This window comes from Engystomops pustulosus, chromosome 4 (assembly GCF_040894005.1).
Source record: "Engystomops pustulosus chromosome 4, aEngPut4.maternal, whole genome shotgun sequence".
Taxonomy (NCBI): Eukaryota; Metazoa; Chordata; class Amphibia; order Anura; family Leptodactylidae; genus Engystomops; species Engystomops pustulosus.
Genome location: NC_092414.1, coordinates 32019795 through 32035708, shown reverse-complemented (window position 1 = coordinate 32035708; position 15914 = coordinate 32019795). Strand labels below are relative to the sequence as shown.

Below are 15914 nucleotides of genomic sequence, written 5' to 3'. Positions count from 1 at the left end.
TGACAAGTCCAATTCCTTCTCATTAGAGGTCAATGAACTATCCCGAGGATGTGCCATCCTATATTCTAGTCCTGGGTAACCCCTATAATTCCTGCCAATCCGAAATGGAAATGACTAGAATTGAACTGTGTCAAATGATACAATATCCGAAATCATGAAGGCTCCATAGACAACTAATATTCATCATTATACAGCGAATATGTATTTTTCATCTGGGCGGCAATGACTGAAACTACTGTTGTCTCTCGGCAGACTTATAATCTATATAATTGCACTCCATTACATTCTGTATTAAGTGCTATAGTCTGTGAGGCTGCACGGTTTATTCTGATTCTTACTAAAGCCGTGGGGATGATTCATAAAGATCTATTAGTAGAAGTCTGTAATTTGTAGTGACTTGAATACTGAATGCATAACCTTCCCCTAATGGAATGATTAATCACCTCCTCTCCAGCTTATATTTATGGAGCGTGATAAAATACATGTATATGTGTAGGTGGTCACAGATAAATGCCAGGAGCTATGTGCGGCTTCTCAGAACACAAATCAAAATGCAAAATGTTACTTATACATACATACTAATTAATACTTACTAATTAATTGTGTAATTATGAGCTCATCAAGGTGCCAATATACTGTTATACTGTTATTGCGCATCTAATATCTTGTGATATGCAACCTATAAATATAGACGTGACAGGGGTCCAATAATCCGAACCATGGAAAATTAGGGTTCCCTTTGTTACAAATATGAAGAGAAGAGCTATTAATGTTATCATTGTGCCCATTGTGTGAGATGAGTTGAAAAAGACACTGACACCTATATATGCATTGGTGTTAATAATGATATGGTTAAAAGAAATCTACCGACAGGATCAAGGATTGTAAACCAAGCACACTGACATACTGGTGTGTGCCCCCTTTGGTAGGATCCACTCTTCTTTTAGCTTCTTATGTCCCTCTTTGTACAAATAAAAAGGCTTTAAAAATTATGCAAATGAGTCTGAGGGGCTCCTGTATTTAAAGATGTTAATGGAACCAGGAGCCCCTCAGACTCATTTGCATAATTTTTAAAGCCTTTTTTTGTAAAATCAAGGGCAATAGAATCTAAAAAAAAAAGTGGATCCTCCCAGAGGGGGCACACACCAGTATGTCAGTTTGTTTGGTTTACAATCCTTCATCCTAGTGGTAGATTTACTTTAAAGGCAAATAGCATCTTTTGAAGTGTCCAGGCAGTTTTTATGACAGGATGGTGTGATAAACCTTGATAACCTATGAAGATGGGTCGGTACAGGCTTCACAAAAGTCACACAAGTGCTTTCTTTGGCAGCACATATACTAAAATTGGACCGATTCAGAAAAGATTAGCATGGCCCCTGCACAAGGATGAGATGTAAATTCGTGAAGCATTCCGTATTTTAGAATTCTCTGTCCTAAAAAGATTTTTATACGTATTAGCAGCTGCGCCACTTTTTATCCAAAATCGTTTCACCTAAATCAGTGATGGCGAACCTTTTGGAGACCGAGTGCACAAACTTCAACCAAGACCCACTTATTTATCGCAAAGTGCCAACACAGAAATTTAATTAGTGATTTATACTCCCTTCTCTGTCACAGCTTTCATTGATGCCGGCACCTGAGGACACCAATAAAGCAGAAAATAGAAAAAATTGAATGGAGCTACAATGATAATGCAGATCTGTCCACACCTTCCCATCCCTCCAGTAGTCCCAGGGAGTGCTGTCACTTTAAAATAGCTCGGTGAACAGCAAGTCTTGGGTTGTCTGGGACTATAGGAAGATACCTGGAGTCATCTCTGGTGATGACCTGAGTGCCCACAGAAAGGGCTCTGAGTGCTACCTCCGGCACCAGTGCCATAGGTTAGCCACCACTGACCTAAATGTATCAAAATGATGAAATCTGCTTCTTCTTTCCCGCTTGAGAAGGAAAGGCATATCAGACCCTTATTTAGCTTTAATTAATAACGTGTCAACTCTCTTACCAATGTTAAGATAAAATGGGAAAATGAATTGCAGATGGCGAGGAAATGATTAGACAGATGGTATCTTACCCCATCAAAAATGTACCCTTCTACATCAAGCAAATGTTGGAGATGCCAGTTGTAGAGGGGTTTGCTACTCAATATTTGGTTGTCCTGCTCGTCTATACAGGCGGTCCCCTACTTAAGAACACCCGAATTACAGACGACCCCTAGTTACAAACGGACCTCTGGATGTTGGTAATTTACTGTACTTTAACCCTTGGCTACAATAATCAGCTATAACATTTATCAAAAGTGTTTGCAATGAAGCTTTAGTGTTAATCCTGGTTCTTATGACAATCCAACATTTTTAAAATCCAATTGTCACAGAGACCAAAAAAAATTTGGCCTGGGTTACAATTGTAAGATATACAGTTCCGACTTACATACAAATTCAACTTAAGAACAAACCTACAGAACCTATGCTGTACGTAACTCGGGGACTGCCTGTACTCCCCATCTGGAATACTATTCTGTCCTTTATCACAAGAGTGTTGAAATTCCCCCCTCCTTAGGTTCCACACGTGGCCCTACTAACATTGCTAAAAAAGCAGATCGCTCAACTATATTCCACGTTAATATAGCGAGATTCTGGAAGTCCCCACATATTCCCAACATCAAATCTATTGAACGTGAAGTTCAATATAATTGTACATTAGAGCTTCTAATAGCTATGAGGGCTGGTCAGGCCGACACTCACAAGAGATATTGGGAAAAGTGGTTAAATTATTTGGACCTCTCCATCCCTGGTTAAGCTACTTCCTCAGGCTGGGTGAAACTATCACTCATAAGAGTCACTACTAATAAGTGTATGATTTATTATTACTATTATTGCTACTGTTATGTGGATAGCCTTTTTGTTAGATCCCCCCCTTCCCTCTATTTTGATGTACTGCTGTAGTACTACTGTAGGCAATTTCGTGATCCGATGTGTGAGGTAACCCAACCCCCCCCCCCCCCTCCCTCCATGTTTCAGGGACCTAACTTGATCCTTGTTGTTCTCTTTTTTGTTATAAAATGTTAAAATTTTATAAAAATTATTTAAAAAAAAGACACTCCCCACCTTACCCTTCCTCCACAAAGACATAGAACTTTTTAAGTATTCCTTGACTCTCCTTAAATAACAATTTGTCCAACCATGAAAGAAACTGTTGATCAACTGATGGTTCTAAAACCTGAACCAAATAGAGAAAGTATAAAACAATGTAATATACAGGTAGACAATGTTTCCTATTCTGAACATGTTCCGTGTTTCTCCTACCTCCAGGGAAAACAGAATTTTCCACTTGTAAGTTTTTTGGTTTTTTTTTATCACTTTTTATTTTGTTTTGCTGTGTTGTGTGTCATTTTATTTAGCATTTTTTCAGTTTCTTTTTATAAGCACTAAGCCCCTTTTGTATTAAAGCTTTTGGTTCCTTTGTGGTTCCTCTATTACATAGCCGTGTAAAGTGTAGTAAGCTGTGCTAGAAAGCTGAGAGTGCATGTTTAGTGAGATAACAAGGTGACTGCTTGAGAGGTAAGACTGGATGTAGACTGGGATACCTATGGGTCCCAGAATTTAATAGGTGGTGGCTGTACATATTTCATAAATGGAGTGTGAGGACTGTCTGGGGTGTGATTTTTGCTCAATTTGTGACCAATGGGAAAGCTGATTGCAAGATTGAGTGAGATGAATTAACCCCTGATGGTTGCATCCCAATTCACGTGACAAGGCAACACATTTTGGTGACATGCAATTTTAAATTATGCTATCTGGGGGTTGGACTTCATTCCTGCCCTGGCCTTCTTGTTTTTTTCTGCCCTGACCCCATTGCAAAACCCCTAAAAAGTTGAAATGACAAATTGACCCTACATTTTGTCCAAACATAAGGTGTATACCCACTGGATTTGTATTGGAGTCCACCAAATGGTTTGCCCTGGTGTAGATTGTTGTTTTAGAGCACCATGTTCTTGAAACTGTTAGTCACTTTGTAAGAAGCTTTAGCTATTTTCATATGATAATGTTGTCAAAAACCTATACTGGCCAGAGCCCTAACCTCCTCCCCACCAATGTCAATGAAATTAAGTGGACTGCTTTATAAATTACCTAGGCAGTGATTCTCAACCTGTGGGTCAAGACCAAGCTCGTCCTGCCTCCTGGTCCAAACTCATTAGCTGCAGAGCTGCAGTATAGCCAAGAGACCTGGAGGTGGGTTCAGCTTCCTCCTGCTACATCCCATGGTCTGCTTTCTATCTGTAGAACAGTGTGGAACCTTCCCTTTCCCTGGGTCAACCCCACTCTTAGTGTTAGACACTGCAGAAGAGGAGATGGTCATCACATGGTCACAGCACCAAGAAGTATCAGGAGAGTGGAGACTTATTAAGCTACAGTTCCTGAAAGACCCACACAGCATTTTTTTTCCAATGATTCTACTGTATATATCGGCAGGTGGTAAACTGCACCGATTTCAGGTTTTAGCCGCAATATGGGGGCAAAATTATGAATTATGAAGTAGCAATGAAAATTATTTTACGGTTGAGGGTCACCACCCTCAGAAACTGAATTGAAGGGTTGCGGTTTTAGTACACCACTAACCTAGGACTTATTAGGTTACATTACTATGAATGTTGTAACTAAATTGGTGTACATGTATACCTATGAAAATTTGGAACTTCTGACCATTTTAAAATAATTTTTCCTGACAGGCGGGGACTGTCTGAACATGTTGGAAGTTGAAGTTTGTCAACACATAGGTCCACAGATTGTACCATCATAAAAAGGGCTTCAACTTGAATTCTGATCATCACCATGTGGCAATTGCTCTTGATCAATAGATCATTATATCCACCATCACTTTATCTCCAGGGGTTTTCTGCTTCTTGACCACCATCATTTGTGAGAGAAATGGTGAAATAATGTCTCTGCCAATAGTTCTGGCTTTAGGACATGTGCTAGTTAGCGGTGCTCAATGAGACTGATCTATGTGTCCTGCTGCTTACTAATTTACTCTCTCAACGTTAATGGCTTTCTATTGGATCATCACATTAAAAAGAGATTATCCTGAAATATAAACAACAATCCATACATTACATGCTGAGTATATACAAATGTGGTTATGTGTGATGGATATTGTCCAACTTGACAGCACGTAGAGCACCTGATGAACTTGTAACTTGTAGACTCAAAGTTGCTTCTGAATTTTTCTTATTCCTGAATGGGCTCTCATGTTGTAGAAACTGTTTTCAGGAGGGTTTATGAGGTACAGTTTAGCAATGGGGTGGAGTAAAAGGATGGTCTTTATTGAGTGAATGTGGATTTTTGGATGTATCCAATGGCTGATTAAGACTGCTATGGGCCCTGGGCTCCATGATAATTGTGGGCTTTTTAACAGTTTACTTTACGGGAGGTCCCACTATCAATTTTTCAGTGCTACAGTTCAAGATGGATCAAACTTAGTAGGGAATTTGGAGTTCCCCCAGGAACCTTGTACCTAAAAAAGCCACCAAAATCGACCACATTATAATCCCCTAATGGTAGTAAATGCATCAAGAGCTTTCTTGACCCAAATGAAGTCTGCAAAAATTGAGCAAAAGTAGTAGTTTTCCAAATTTCCTCTGCGATTCCCGTAATCAATTCTGAAACTGATGCAGGTGTATATATTTAAGGTCCGGTGACCTTTTATCAAATCTGTGATAGCGACTCCCGCTCACCAAGTGTTTCATTTGGTAGAGGAAACTTTGGGAAACAGGGCCTGAATGCGACTAGTATAGCTTTCCCTCTAAAAACCACCAGGTATCAAACTTATTCGATCATTTGGGTGGCCACAGGCCCAAAAAAATCCACAAAAATGTTCATATTATAAACACGTACTGAATAAATAAGCATTCTATGCAGGAATTTTCTGAATACAAATTATGTCTACAGAAATTGAGTCTAAGTGGTAATTCATTCTAAAACTAAAATACAGGTATGAGTAGAAGATGCCAAGACCTTCCACCTGATTCCCACCTACCATGGACCTAATGGGGCAGATTTACTTACCCGGTCCCGTTGCGATCCCGCGGTGCGTTGTCCTACGTGGATTCAGGTCCTGCACGATTCATTAACATTGTGCATCCGAGTTCCTGCATGTGTCGCTGCTGCGTCGAGGTCCGCCGGAGTTCACCTTCTTCCTGGTGCATGTGAGTGCTTGATTTTGCTACACATTCCGTTTTTTAAATTCTGCGGTTTTTTCGAATTCGTCGGGTTGTCTGATGGCCTGCTCCCCGATTTCTGTTGCATGCACGCCGGCGCTGATGCACCAAAATCCAATCGCGTGCACCGAAAACCCGGAACAATTCGGCGCAAAACGGAAATATTTGGGGAAACTTGACGGAATCGCGGTCCGTGGACCATTAGTAAATGTGCCTCAATGTGGTAGAGGAATCTATTGGAACCAGTGCTTGAGTGCAACTGCTATAGATTTCCCCCTAATATCCACCAAAATGATAAATGTAAAGAAATACATCCATGAAATCCTCACAATAAACATTTTTCAAGCAGAAAACAATGTTATAAAATGGTCTACATATTAAAAAGAACATTTGAGAAAAACATATGATTCTTCATTTAGGTCAAAGTAGGAGCCGCAATATATTACCGAACATCATGAAATGAGCAGAGCTGCGAGTTTATAAATGTGTCTGTTTCTCTATCATTATACAAACACAAGCCGATCCTCTTCTCTTGTAAATGGTCACCATGGAAACATCAAGGCCCAACCTAACTTCACAATCCGAGGAGGAAAAAAAATGCATTTAACGTAAATGGGGATAATTACGATTTATAAACAGACACAGCATTGCGGACATGCTCGAGAATCAATGCTTTCACCTGTCACACTGAAATGTGACAGAGGCTAAGCCTTTGTTTCTGCAAAGACCATGGTTGGTCTCGTTAACCTTGATGGGTCACAAACAATGAGACTTGTAATGGTAAGAATGGAATCACTGTTTCATAAATGTAGAATTTTCTATGAAAATGGTGTATGATTTGACTATTTTGACTTTTTTTTTTTGATTCAAACATGTGTCATATTCACGTCTAGAACACTTTTATGTCCCAATGGCTGAATGGGTACGACTTGACCTAATGGCATCATTTTCCCTGCCTTGGATTCCTCTTTATATAGGTGATAATGGTTCCATAGATGTGACCTTCCTCTTCCTGATATGTGAAACAGAACATGAGCAGCATTTGAAAATAGTTGCATTCAAGTGTGATAGGTCGACTTTCCATTATCCAATTTGTCATGAGACCAAAAAATACCTTAATAATAGAGGAACATTATGTATATACCATGCTATGTACAGGAACTTGATATTCGGAAAGTGAAAGCGGGTCCTAGGCTGCCATGTGGGGTTTATTGGCAGCTTAGGTCCTTGTGTAGAACCACACCGGCTCTGTAGGGTCCAATGAACATCTGAAGATTCCAGAAGACTGTAGAACGGAAAAACGGAAAAGAATTGCGAAACCCAACGAAAATGCGGCGTTTGGACCCTTAGTAAATGTTCCCCAATGTCTACGGAAGAGTGAGAAGTTACAAAGCATTGTAGTGATTGGTTAAATGTTTCACATAATGTGACCTCATCATACCACACGTCACTTGTATCAGTTGGCCACAATTAATGTTTTGTGCCCAGATTAGGAATGGTCCCAAAGCTATGCTGGGTCTGCTAGGCACCATCGAAGTGTCACCACACGTTTCTGCTCTCTGGAAGGGATGTTAAGCCGTAGTGCACCCCATTTGGAAATAAGTCCAGAGATTCAGGGTCTGCAGTGCACAGTTACCTTCTTTTCTGAAGAAATTCAGGTGAAAAGCAATACAAGCAAATCTGACTTATCCATTTTCCTTCCTGGCAGAAGAATGCTATGCTAAGGAAAAGCCTGGACTACCTGTCCATCTCTTTCTCAAAAGACTGGTACCCTGGTCAAAGGTTAGGAGGTCAATGGCAGAGTATCCCCATTTTAGCTTCTTCTTCTGGTTGCTAAGGTTGATTGGTAGTATTCTCCTTCAAGCTCTGTTCCCTAACTGCAAGACTGGGACTGTTCTCCTTATATACCTTTTATCAGGGGAGGGGTGGTTATCACAAATGCAATGATAAAGAGTTTTCGCAAGGACATATATTGAGTGCCTATAATATTCTATGGCAGCAAGATTCTAATGTGTAAACAACTTTCCAGACACCACCTGTCATTCTAAAGGTCAAGTTGTCTGCTTGTCTGATAAACAAGTCTGTTTTATTTCTGAAAAACAATCTATACAATAGATGCAGAAAAGTACTGGCTTCTCTCTAGCTAGAGATATACAGTCATAAATGTCTCTCACTGTTCATTAACCCTTTCTACTAGTCTATAAGGATACAGTACTAATAAATAGAATGTATATAACAAAACACTATAGAGTAATACATGTTAGCCCTTGAAGTAAAATAAAGTAAGAAGTGAGTTTGCATAGCGGAAATATTAAAGTGGTCACAAATGTCCAAATGTTCAATGCTCCTCTGTTGCAGGGCACTACACATGCATATGTGATACTGATTGTCTTGGGTGCTCCTGCGACCCATATTCCGGGTCACAGGTGCACCGTGTTCCTCTGTGTGCCCCCTCACAACATCATCCTTACTTACCTAGCCGCAATCCAGCCCCGCCACCTAGGGTGCTCATGCGCTGCCTGCCTGAAATCGCAAAAAAATGCTCAGCCTTGCATCACTAATTGGCGCTGGCCACCTGATTACCTATAAATGCTCAGCCTCTTCCTTTGACCCCTGCCGGATATTTGTGCTTTTATGCCTGAGAGAAAGCTTTGTTCCATGCTTATTCTGATTTCCCGTTGTGACCTCGATTCCGTTCCTGACTTCGCTCCTGTGCCTCCTGTTCTGACCTACTGCTACGTCCAAAGAGGGGGAAACTAAAGCATTACAAACAAAAAATAGTATTTAAAAGTCCATTCTTTATTGAAAAATAGATAAAAATTACAGCATGTGGTCAGAGAAAAACTTCGCTACGTCCCCGACTCTGATCCTGTGCTGCCTGTCTCAACCTTCTACCTGTCCCCGACCATGTTTCTGCCTTACGACTTTGTACTACGCCTTGGCCGCCACCACAGACAAAGTCGTGCCTGTGGAGCGACCTGGTGGTACCACGCCGCAGCAAGTCCAACCCGTTTTGCGGTGGGCTCTGGACTCCGCTTCCATGTGTCGGCTTACGTCATCGTCATCGTGGTCCAGTGGGTCCACTACCCCTGGTTCCTGACACTGATCATTGTCTTTAGTATTGTATAGCTTTTCATAGGCACAAATTCAGGTTTTTAAACACTTGTAGGTTCTCCTCTGTTTATGATGCTTTCAAATGACCCTTAGAAATTTTGCTTCAATTATGTTTTACGAGGGGCTTAGTATGTATAATGATAAGTGACTGCGAGTAATAAACCAGAGCACTGCCCTGGGCCTAAGGACATTTTTATTTCCCCACCCGAATTGTCCACAGTAGTTTTATCTGGTTACAGCTTTTATTTTACAGATATGAGTTTATTAGTAGGAGCAGTAGTGCCGAGGCAGGTGGAAGGTGGTGATCTGACCTCAATAAAGGAAATCACCTATAAAATATTCCATAAACAGGAAATTCTGCTTGTTCTTAAAGCATATGTAGAAAACGCTGGAGCCAAACAATGTTTTCACAGAAGAGACATAAATTATATGAGCTATTTCCCTGTTTATACAACACATTACAATAAGCGCTATCATCCCATTGAAGTGTGCAGTGTACAGAGGCAGGAACCAGAGATCTCATGATCGATATGTTGCACAATTGCTTAAAGACTCTCAACCTTTTAACAATGCGCTATTTTCGTTTACTTGGAATGTAGTCTCACAACCAACAAGAAAGAACAAGTTTCGAACCCCAAAGAAAAAAAAGCACAAAAAGAGCCGCCACAAGCAAGAGGTGGCAGTGAGTGATGGAGTCGATGTGTGGATCAGCATCTTGATCCCAATTTATACTCAGATTTATGGGATGCAGTCAATAAAGTTTTTATTGAATTTTAATAATTTTATACAACACAGGAAGGAGATAATTTTGGTGAACTACCTACATATCCAGAGAGCACGGATGCATACTTAAGCAAAGCTGAAACGCAATTTGGAGGGTAGAAAGAGGTCGGAAATTTTAAGGGGGGGTGGAGAGTGGAAGGTGGGAAGTATACACATTGGGTGGGGCAGTACAACCGTAACAGTAACAAGATAACAATCATAACAGTAACTAATTTCCTGCATGTGTACAACCGCATATAGTACATCAGACTGGATTTTAGACGCTGTAGGGATATAGATCTCTAAAAGTTGTATATGTAGTACCCAATCCGAGGGAGATAAGTGATTACTGAGAAATAGCAGAAGGTCCTATCTATCTAGTTGGATTGGAGGTGTAATAGACATGCCATTTAGCTCACATGCAATTGGAAGAGGGAAAGGAGCCTGTTCTTTAACTGCATTGAACTGTACCCCATGGGAGATAGACAGAAACCTAAAAAAAATTATATGTAGCTGGGATGATTAAAACAATAAACATGTACTTACGTCTGTGGTTCCTCCTGGTGTCCTGCCCAGCCGTATATAGGGGCTGTGCCCCTATTTGGTTCACGAAAGCTGCACTAAGTACAGATTACGGTTGGACGAGGTGGCTGGAAGAGGTAGGCTCAGCTCAGCTTCCGTGCCCATGTACACAAACAGGTGCACGGCCAGGAGTGGCCCCATCCCGGCCACATATAATTTTAGGTCTCAGACGACCCCTTTAAGGCTACATCAACATGTTCTATTTTATACACGTTAAGGAAAGCTCCCAAAGAACATGATAAACGTGTCTATGGCGGAGGCCATTAACGGCTTGTATTGCACGCCTCCACTCGGTGTATGTGATGGGTGTTTCCTGGGGGTGGTAACTGTCCAAATATGGACAGTTATATCACTCGAGAGACACCCTGAACATCGGCAGCAGTGAATCCTGTTGCAGCAAGACAGAATTAACATTTTTAATGATACCATATTTTTCGGTCTATAAGGCGCACAAAGAATCCTTTGATTTTTTCAAAAATCAAAGGTGCGCCTTATAGTCCAGTGTGCCTTATATATGAACCGTACTTACAGAAAACAGCTGCCTTGAACTGTGCACAGGTCTGCCACCTGCTGGTCATTCATCCTTATAATCAGGTGCGCCTTATAGTTCAGTGTGCCTTATATATGAACCGTACTTACAGAAAACAGGTGCCTTGAACTGTGCACAGGTCTGCCACCTGCTGGTCATTCATACTTATAATCAGGTGCGCCTTATAATCCAGTGCGCCTTATATATGAACTTAGACGTTTTAGCAGGCATTTATTGATGGTGCGCCTTATAGTCCGAAAAATACTGTAATTTGATGAAAAGTGATGACCCTTTTTAGCACCCATTTCCATTCTGCCCTTAACATCAAACCAAAAATAAACCTACGGTTGAACAGCAAAAACTTTGATTTTCTCCAAAAGTTCCACTCATCTAAAGGTTAGATTACAACTCTAATTAATTAAAATGATATCATTTTGATCACATTGTCGTCCTAATTATCAGGGAATAGATGTTGCAGAGTTGTGCACATCTGAAATGTCACATCTAAATGAAGGCATTTATAACAATTAATAATACGGTGCAGTACAGCGAGGGGTGAAAAGCGACGTGCGTATAAAGTGTGTTTTTCCCTAGGCCCTGGCGCTATCATTCATTATTACATGTCATGATCAGGAGGGGAGCGGTTAATCACCTTGTTAATGACTAACCCCTCTTAGTATGTTCATACCTGGACTGTTCTGTTGTTTCCATTGTGTGACATGTTTTCATTTGACTTCCCCCACCTTCCTGTTTTATCATGTGTCCTTTGGAGAGCAGATTCAGGCTCTGAACTACCGGCATTTGTTTATTCATCTACCGAAAATATCAGAGCACAACCATGAACTATTGTTACAAAAAATCCAAACATTATTTTGGAAATGAATGGAAGTTAGTGGAGAGGTTGGTGAGCAGTGATTTACCAGTTACTGTACCTGCCGACTTTTGTTAAAAGTTTATGAAACGTGTGGCACCGAATATACACTGATCATATCCTTAGACATGTACTGGCAGGTGGAGGCATAAGTAATGCCTCCTGCACAGTATATGTCCCATCCAGCAGGAAACACAGGACAGAAAGACTCTACAAGCTATGTCTTTCCATCCTGTTCTTTCCTTCTGAGCAACGCATATGCTCAGAGGAGACCATTGAAGCCTATGGGGGACAGATGCAGCAGTATTGCAACCGGGGCCCTCCGTTGAGCCTACACTCAGGGAGGCTCAGCAAATAAGGACAGTGACACCACTCGGAAGAGAATCTGAACATCCACCCACTTTTATAGTGAGGAGGAGGCAACAGGCGACATATCCCATTGAGCGGTGTACGCCCAACTGCTTATGGAGGGTGTACCTGGACTGTTTTGTGGTGGAAAGGGTTAATGGGTTTTTGCAATTTAATAGGGAGGGGTTGCTGCGTTGTGCTGTCTCCTCCCTCTCTTCCTGTTTATAAGGGGCAGCTAATCTCCTCCTCTCCCTCTCTTGACTGTAGCACCATAAGCAGCCCCCCCTCCCTAATTTATTGTTTCTCATTTACAGTTTTTTTTGTATATCTGTGTTTTATAGTTTTGAAGTCACAGTTGGTCAGGGAAAAATAGAGATGATTAGAATGCTGCTTTGCTCATCTGGCCGACTTGTCATCTGGGAGTCCAGATGGGCATAGTGCAGTTGTGAGACGTTTTTCTTCCGATGAAGAGATTATGAGAAAATGTGCTTTAGGATTTGAGATATATGGGTTTTTTGATAATTGTCAAAAAATATATTATGTTAATAAATGCTGTGACCAGTTTTCCACCAGCCAACAAGAGTCTCCATTTTCTTTATCTATATGTTTAAGATTAAGTTAAAGATTTTTGGGGTTAACAGATTTTGAAAGAAAGTGCTGGGTATGGGCATAGATTGGGGTAAGTTTGCATTCCACCAGTCTAGGTGCATACCGTGAGATACATCTGTGCCCTACATTGTAAGAATACTTCAGGAATCCACCCAAAGTATCCTTTCAGTGTACAGCAAAAATGAGGTGTGACTCCGGCCTGTTAATGTTTATATCTACAATTTTTATTTTCAAAAATACTACCCAAAATCCAATTTTGTTGTGGTGACATTGCTCTAGGAATTTGCATGTTTCTTCCACAGAAAGGGTTGAAGCCCACAGCATTAACTGTTATAGATCTGTCCTCTATGTAATGTGCATGTACATTTCTTTAAGTGAACTTAGAAAAATGGACCAGATTTTACACAAAAATAGTCTTACATGCTTTGTGCAGAATTATTCAAGCATTGTTTACACTTTTTAGAGAGTATGGCTTCGTAAAAATTACATAATCAAAAGAGGGGTAGCTTAAGTTGCACATACCACAAAATGTTCTGGCTTAAAACCAACTAAGAGATTAAACAAACCAAAGTGTGCCAGATTTACTATCCAACCAGTATGAAAATATGGTGTCTAGTGAAGACAATCAAGTGATGTAACCAATAGGAAGGGGGTGTGCGTTTGCCCAATACCATCATGTACCCCATACCAGTTAGACCAGATTTACATCCAAAGTTGTCCTAAGTAAGTAAAACCCACAGTCCCTATCTTGTATGTAACTCAGGGACTGTAGTGTACAACTTGAAGAAGGTACATCTAGACTGGGGGCTGACATTATTAGATGTAAAAGGGCTAAAAATTCAGGTACTAGTGCCCTTTAAGAAGGTCTGTGATCTGTGCCTTTAAAATTTTCTCACCCCTCCCCTGTTGCTTTCCTCATGAGGTCTTCCCCTCCTAGAGGATGTAGGGGTTTATATGGCGGATCACTCAATTTTTCTTCCCTCTTTAAGGCGACACTCAACCTGTCCATCAAACACTACGTTATTGAGTGTTTATGGGTTTTTTTTGTAGTTTTTTTCCTTTGTATTTCATTTGTCAATTTCTAGTCACAGCTGGTCAGAGAAAAATGCAGATGATTGAAATGCTGCTTTGTTCGTCTGGCCGACTTGTCAGCTGGGAGTCCTGCTTGGCATACAGCTTCCAGGGCTTAAAACTGTGTGATTCTATCTCAAGTGCATAATGTTTGTATATTACGGGTAATATATATATATATATATATATATATATATATATATATATATATAAGAAAATTAAAGCTGTGATCTACTTTTCCACCCAGCAAGAAGTCTCTGTCATATTTTGGAAGTTAACTTATACTGTTAAAGTTTACTGATATTTGTGTTATGGGTAATTTATTAACGTGGTTTACATAAGGTGTTCTGTTGCATCCCCTCCAGTCTGCCTGTACATGAAATTAAACTTCACCTTTAACTTCTTGTTGGAGCATTGCTTGCCTTTTCCCACTTCTGTACTGGCCGTAGACCTGCGGGCTCTGTACCCCTCCTGCTCAGGAGCTGACTTAGACTTTCCGTTGGGAGAAAATTGGATGGATGATAGATGGATAGACTGATAGAATAGAAAGCATATGTATAATATATATATTTATATATACATAGATATGTATTATATATAGTGGAGCATAGAACTATTCACTGTGCATACATATATAACGGAGGAGTAAGCCCGTGCAGTCTATGACAGATGATGTGTTGCACTGTGAATTAGTTGGGATACCCAAAATATAAAAAGAGGGGAGTTGGATGATTTACTAGGGAGAGACAGAAGAAGAAATATAGTCAGCATTTTATAATATACACATTTATTAAAGGATGAGTCCAGCGGAGCTGCCAGAGGCATATTCAGCATGCCACTTATTCCAGGAGTAATGCTCGTCTGAGGAAGAGGCCGTGTTCCTGGATCTGCTATCTGTCTTTGCGTCGTCTGAGAAGGAAGACAGCGGAGAGGAGAGCGGCCGGGGATTGTTCAGAGCTGGTAATCAATACTTTATAGTGAGTGGCAGTGGCAGTTCATATCAGGTATATATACATAATATGTAGCTACTAATTCCCACCAAACAGATGTATGATGTGTCAGGCTGCAGCTGTTCAGTATCCAGTACAATGGATGACACCTTCCCAATGCCAGAAGCGAAATGCTGGTTTATATTGCTAGTTTATATAATAATAATAATAATAATAATAATAATAATAATAATAATTCCTTTATTTATATAGTGCTCATAGATTACACAGACATGCCAAATTGGTCCCTGTCCCCATGGGGCTCACAAGTTAATCAAACTGCCAGTATGTTTTGGAGTGTGGGAGGAAACCGGAGGACCTGGAGGAAACCCACTCAAACACAAGAACATACAAACTCTTTGTAGATGTTGACCTGGTTGGGACTTGAACCCAGGACCCCAGCGGTGCAAGGCTGTAGTGCTACCCACTGTTAGATAGATGATAGGTTATAAGTGCACATACAGAGATAAATGCCCTTACATTCTGCTTATCATGTTGTGCAGAAACTCTTAAAGGGGTATTATTATTTTTTATAAATTGGGGCAGATTTATATTTGTTTGGTTTTGATTGTATTTTGATAACTTTTTGGGTTTATTAGGTTATTTGCACAATTTTTTGCGCCTTTCTAAATCAGTGAGGTGGTGTTCGCCGAGTAGCAGTTTCCTGGTTTGTGCCTAATTTGGTTTTCTATTTCCTGCTTCCAGATGTTTGCGCCTGATCTAACATTGATTTGTAAACCAGGCCTTCAAAGTGTTAATCCCCAGAGGTGGAAAGAGCTTGTCGGAGGAGCAATCAGACAGATCACGATGCCCGTGTTATTTATT

At 40.5% G+C, this 15914-nt stretch overlaps 1 non-coding gene across 1 annotated transcript; it reads left to right on the top strand.

The window, feature by feature from the left end:
• Window positions 1-1314: 1314 nt before the first annotated feature.
• LOC140129276 (U6 spliceosomal RNA) lies at window positions 1315-1421 on the top strand. The gene has a single exon (XR_011855473.1). It is a non-coding gene; the product is annotated as a U6 spliceosomal RNA (small nuclear RNA).
• Window positions 1422-15914: the final 14493 nt, after the last annotated feature.